Raw genomic sequence first — 6,834 nt, forward strand, 5'->3', positions numbered from 1 at the left:
ACGAGGCTCTGATCCACGGGCTCAAAGTCGCAAAAGAAATCGGTGCGCACCGGATCATTTGCTATGGAGATTCAGATCTTGTGGTGCAGCAGTGTTCCGGAGATTGGGACGCAAAAGATGCCAACATGGCCTCATACCGATTTCACGTGCAAAAGATTGCCGGCTTCTTCGAAGGATGTGAGTTCCACCATGTGCCGCGTGCGGAAAACGAAGCCGCAGATACTCTCTCTAAGCTAGGTTCCTCCCGGCAGGCAATTCCTCCCGGAGTGGCTTTGGCCCACCTAAGGACTCCATCGATCAAACCGAGTCCGGAATCAGAGTCAATTTTTGTACCGGAGTCACACGTTGTGCCAATGGACATTGATGAAGGAAACCCGGGGATTGTTCCGGTAAACCCGGGGACTGCAGTGTCTAAGCCAGAAGAAGCTATGCTGGTGGACAGTATGGAGGTAGACGTACCGGTATTTCTAGTCCGGGAAGCACCAACTTGGGTTGAACCTATTAAGAAATTCCTGATCAATGGCACTTTGCCGGTTGATGAAAACGAGTCAAGAAGGATCCAGAGAAGGTCCAAGGCCTACAATATCATCAATGGTGAGGTATACAAAAGAAGTGTTAACGGTGTCCTCCAGAGATGTGTGGTGCCGAAAGAAGGAAAAGAAATGCTGGTAGAAATTCACCAAGGGGAATGTGGGCACCATGCTTCATCGAGGGCTCTGGTAGCAAAAGTGTTCCGGCATGGGTTCTATTGGCCCACGGCTCTGGAAAACGCTGAGGACTTGGTACGAAAGTGCAACGGCTGCCAGCGGTACGCCAAGCAAAATCATACCCCAGCGTCCGGTCTCAAAACTATACCATTGACTTGGCCATTTGCTGTTTGGTGCCTTGATATGGTAGGTCCATTTAAAACCGCAAGGGGCAACATGACACATGTACTGGTGATGGTGGATAAGTTCACCAAATGGTTGGAAGTGAAGCCTATCGCAAAGTGTGATGGGCATACGGCTGTGAAGTTCTTAAAAGATGTGATCTTGCGGTATGGATACCCGCATAGCATCATCACTGACAATGGCACAAACTTTGCTCAAGGTGAGTTCAAAAGATTTTGTGAGGACAACAATATCCGGTTGGATTTGTGCTCCGTAGCACACCCGCAAGGCAATGGCCAAGTTGAAAGGACAAATGCTCTGGTGCTTTCCGGTACCAAGCCAAGGCTGATCGAACCGCTTGAAAAGTCACCAGGATGTTGGCTAGATGAGCTACCATCCGTGCTGTGGAGCATCCAAACAACACCGAACCGGTCTACCGGATACACTCTGTTCTTCATGGTTTATGGGGCAGAGGCCGTAATCCCAACCGATATCATACATGATTCACCAAGGGTTCAACTCTATACCGAAGAAGAGGTAAAAGAGGCCCGGGAAAACGATGTAGACTTGCTAGAAGAAGCAAGAGAGCTGGCTTTGGCAAGAACAGCCATATACCAGCAGAACCTCAGACGCTATCATAGCTGGAAGGTTAACCTGAGGGTTTTCCGGGAAGGAGATCTGGTGTTACGCCTAGTGCAGCGCACTGAAGGACACCACAAGCTCTCACCTCCGTGGGAAGGACCTTTCATTGTGAGCAAGGCTCTGCACAATGATGCCTACTACTTAATCGATGCACAGGAATCGAAGAAAGGCAAGGCGGACAGGTCCGGAGAAGAGACTAAGCGCCCATGGAACGTGGCACTACTACGCCCTTTCTATTCCTGAAGTTGTGCTGTAAGAAGTTCTTTTTTGTACCTTAAAAGCTATGAATAAAGATGCCGGCACCTCGAATGAATCTCGGGGACTGCCTCTACCGAAAATTGCATGTAATGTGTTTATTTTTTCAGTTTACCGGTTTCTTGGTGAACATTTTTTCTTTCCGGTTTAGTAACGTGCTAAACCTACCGGAGTCTTCGACTATGCTGTTGTCCGCAGACCGGCTTCATGGCAAGCAAGATAAACTGGTAGGAACTAAGCACGTGAAACACGAAGAGGATGAATGGGAACAATCAATCCAGAAAAGTTTAATTGACCCCGGTTCTACCGGTTTTTTGTGAAAAATTTCGAATTTTTTCTAAGTTCAAGAAAGTGCTTGCTTGGCAAAAGAACTTTGTGACTCGTATGCCAAAAAACCCAGAGAGGTAGGCTGAGGCAAAGCAAAAGAGCCAAGTGTGCATCGGATTGGATGCCGAAACAATTCCGGAATCTTCACAGTGCAAGATCAAAGCAAACGATATGAAAAATTCTAAGTTAGCATATAAAACATAACTTAATTAGTTACCGGCAAAGAGATAACGGCATAAGTGTTGTAGCACAAGCAAAAGAAATGTTGTGTTTTATCTTACACCATGAACCCCGACATACTGGGGTGAAATTTAACGAACTTAAGTTTTTGAGGCAACAGGTCTGGTAAAAACAAACAGGAGATTCAAGCAACGGGGAGCTGAGCACCGGCCTCAGGGGCTTCCGGGGGAGCAGCGCCTTCTTCCGGAGGAGCATCACCTTCTCCGGCTTCTTCTTGTTCCTCCTCCTCGATGTCTTCCTCGTCGTCAGAGAGCGCATCTTTGACTTTGGGAGGGGAAGGGATGAAGGTGCGGAAGGGGGCGAACTCCGCGATCCGGTAGGCACGATCCTAGCGCTTGGCGGTCAAGACCGGATCCATGTCTGTGGGTGCTTCGCCACGAAGGGCATGGAAGGCATCCAGATCCAGATCTTCATACCAGGAGCAGGCGATGCGCAGTGCCGCCTCTGCTCCGGCACAAGCCGCAGAGCATCTTCATTCCCAGATCCTCCGGCAGGCGTCCTTGAGACGGTCAGAGAGAAGCGTTACGCTCTCCGGCACAGCGTCCTCAGGCCACAGCACCTTGCAGATTTCCTTGGCATGATCTGGCAGATCGACCAGGTGCCGATCCACGGAGCGCATATGCTAAACCCGGGCGGAGAGCGCGACCAGATGGTCATATGCATCCCAGGGAAGCTCCCGGTCGCAGAAAGACAGCTCTTCCTGCGCTCCTCCACCTTCTGGTAGGCGTACACCTGGGAGTCCGGAAAGAGCCCTACAAGAAAAGAAAGAGGATAAGGACACACTACCGGATGACATAAGCTTATAAGCAGTAAAGGGAAAGAATAAAGGCTTACTGAGGAGCAGCGTGTCGGTTTGTATGACCAGCCGGTCATAGTCCTTTTGCTCCGTCATGAGGGCGGCAACCTGGTTTTCAGCCGTCTCCCGCGCCTTGCTCTGCTCCTCCCAAGCCTTGGTCTACTCCTCCAGCTCAGCCCGCAGCACCGCGATGGAGTTCGTATACTCCTCCAGAGTTTCGTTCAGCTTGGCCTCCGCTGCCGCTCGGACCTCATTGAGTTCCCGGGAATGCTGGGATTCAGCCACCATGAGGTGTTCCTTCAGCTCAGAGAAGTTGGTCCTCTAAACATCCAGAGCTTGCTGGTGCTCCTTGGTGAGCCGCTCCTTTTCAGCTGCAGGCCGGAAGGGAAACATTAACAGAAAATAACTCCGGTAAAATGGAAAGACGCAAGTCAACCGGAAAACAAATGATACCTTGGAGCGCGGCAACCTAGGAAGACAGAGCCTCGACGGTGGCTCCCGGGACAGCTGAAGTGTAGAAAATTTTATAAGTACCTAAAGGAAGAGGCAACCGGTAAAAAGAAGCCGGGGACAAGAAGCTAACCTTGGCATTTGCTGTGGGCCTCGCACAGCTCCCGGTGCTCCCACAGCAGCTCTTCAAAGAGCTGTTTCCAGGTGTCCAGCGTGCTCTGTTCAAGTTAAGAAAAGGATCCGGTAAAAAAAACATGCCGGCAGGGAGAAAAGTTTCGCGCTAAATGCTGCGCTCTCAACCCGAAACTCGGGGACTGGCTATGCCGGTTGTTTGTGTTTCTAACAGAGTTTCGCGCTAAGTGCTACGCTCTCAACCCGAAACTCAGGGACTGGCTATGCCGGTTTTTTGTGTTTCTAGCAAAGTTTCGCGCTAAGAGCTGCGCTCTCAACCCGAAACTCGGGGACTGGGAAGATATATAATCCGTAAAGAGTAAAAACCGGCAAGGATGTAAAAGAAATTGAGTTTGTGCAGCTTACCACCACGTTGTTGTTGGCGTCGTGCCACGCGGTGTCAAATTCTTTGACAACACGCCGCAACCTGCAAAAATGCTGGACGGTGCTCCGGGGGCCGGCAGGGTCAGCAACCGGCAGCTTGTCCTTCCCCAGGCCGCGGGTCGCAGGGGACAGATCCGCCTGATTCCACTTGTTAGCGTAATCAGCAAGATGCCCCAGTTCCACCCCTCTGTGCGTTAGCTCGGTGATCCGGCCCAGCTGAGCTGAGACAGTTTCTCCGGCCACGACGGCGGCACGGCTGGTATGCAGCACCAGCAAAGAAGGTGCAGGAGCGGGCCCACCGGTAGGAGCGGCCGGTGGAGGCGTTGGAGCCTTGGATGGCGCAGGAGCTCCAGGAGCTTCCTTTGCTGAGGCAGAGCTTGCTGGCGCGGAAGGATCCGACACGGCCTTGAAGGGCGAGGAAGCAGGATTCTTCTTCTTCTTTTTGGGACAGGAGGAACAAGAGGTTCCGCCTGCCCGGCGTCTTCGGTGCCGGGGCCGATGTTGCTGGCGCCGGTATCTTGGGTCTTTGGAGGAGAAACAGGTTTCCCCTCCGCGCGGTGCTGTGGAGGTTTAGGAGCCGCGCGCCCCGTACTTGTGCTGCCCCCCAGGGGGGAGGCAGAAGGTTTGCCGGCACCAGATGGTACCGGACTTGGTTGAGGACGAGGTGAGGCACGATCCTCAGAGCTTTCCGGCCTCATGCCAGAGGCGCTCTTGGTAATCTTGAGGGCACGTCTGAAAAGAAAAAAGAAACAATTCAGAAAAGAAACCGGAAAAAGAGAGTCCGGAGACAAAAGAAAATCTGGAAGCAAAAGGACAAGACAAAAGAGTAAAAGCGGAAACTCACCCGGTAGCCACCGGCATCTCCCATTTCCGGTAGCGCTTGGTGGTCACCGTCTTCTCGGCGATCTCAATCCGGGAGCGCTTGGCCGGAGGGATCTCGCTGGAGCTGGCCTCGGGCGTGGGCGCCTTCTTCTTGCGGCCTTCGAAGGCAAGCTTCTCCAAAAATTCGGCCCCGCATTCGGCCTGAAGCGGGGTGGTGCGCTCCACGACCTGTGGGTTGGCGTTGGCTGAAGGAGTGGCTACAGAAAGTTGATACATGAGAAAACGAAAAAAGAGATACCTCAAGTACAGTAACCTCATCATCCGAACTGGAGTCCTTACCGAGACGTGGAGTGTGGGTGCGACCCATCTGCTGCTCTCCCCTTACGTAGGGATCAGCGTCGGAGTCGTCCTGGAAGATCCTGTCCGGCGCGTAGGAAGCCGGGTGCTCCTGGCCGATCCGGCGGAAGTTCTGAAACAAAAACAACATGTTAGAGCGAAATACACACGGTTATATCAGGAGAAGCTTTCCAAAGATCCCAAGGCCTTACTCGCCGCGGAGGAGAGTTGCGGCGGCTGTAGGGGGCCAGCCCGTATCTCCCGCTAGAACTCAGTGGGTTCTGGCAAATCTGCTTGGCCTTAAGGACCAAGTCGGTAGGGCTAAGCCGGTGGGTTGTGATCCTTGTCGGGTCCATTGGCCCCGACATCTCGCTGATCTTGTGGGCGCGCCGCTGAAGGGGCAGCACCCGGCGCGCAAGGAAGGCGCGGACCAGATCCTCCGCGCAGAGGTTGGTCTCCTCCCTGTTGGTGTCGATGAAGCCGGAGATCCGGATGGACTCTTTGTCATCCTTGGGATTGTGGAGCCAGTTCTTCATGGAGGGCGGCCCGGGAACATATGCCGGAAGATTGATGAAGTCTTCCGGACCGCCGTTCCGGACGTAGAAAAAGGTCCTCTGCCAGGTCCGGACAGAGTCCAGACCGGAGAGTTTGTAAAAATTGCTCCCGGAGCGGGGAGACAAGATGCAGCCCCCACACCGGACAAAGGGTTTGGGCTGAGGAAGTTTCCTATCTTGGATAGAATTCTTCCGAAGATAGTAGAAAAAAAAAGAAGTTATCGACAGAAGGAGTGATACCGCAGTATCCCTCCATGAAGGCAGTGAAGGAAGAAAGATAAAAGATAGCATTGCCTGGAAGATGGTGGGGCTGAAGCTCGTAGAAGTCGAGGAAGCGCCGGAAGAAACCCGACGCTGGAAGGCCCAAGCCGCACTCAAAATGAGCGGCAAAGACCACAATTTCACCCGGCTCAGGCTCTGGCTGACACTCCTCGCCGGGGATTCGGCACCAAACCTCTTCCGGAATCCTCCGGGAGCGGTAGAGCCAATCGATTTCCGCCTGGGTCACATCGAAGCCCATCCAGGCTCCCCGCGTGTAGGAGTCCAGATCTACTCCGGCGCCCTGGCTGGAGCTGCCGGCTTCCCTTTGGTTACCGGTAGCTCTGCTACCGGTACCAGCCTCGCTCTGGGCGAGATCTGCCGTGAGCCCGTCGGAAGCCTCATCGTGGCGGCTGATGTCGGTAGACTCGGTAAGATAGAGTTCGGTTGACATTTGATTAAGGCTGCCGGATGCTACCCGCAAACAACTTTCCCAAGTTCTAGCCTCGTATGAAGATCTATGAAAGGGGGAAAAGCAAAAGAAAAGCGGAGATAAATACCCTACCGGACCAAGAACTGAAAAGCGAAAGAGAAAGAGGCAAACGGGAATGGGAGCTAACCTGAGGCGGCGGAGACGCTGACGAAGAAGGTCGCCGGAGTTGAGACGGGATCGCGGTCGATGGAGAAGGCCGGTGGCGTAGATGAGCAGAGGGTGCCTGCGGGAACCCGA

This window comes from Lolium perenne, chromosome 7 (assembly GCF_019359855.2).
Source record: "Lolium perenne isolate Kyuss_39 chromosome 7, Kyuss_2.0, whole genome shotgun sequence".
Classification (NCBI taxonomy): Eukaryota; Viridiplantae; Streptophyta; class Magnoliopsida; order Poales; family Poaceae; genus Lolium; species Lolium perenne.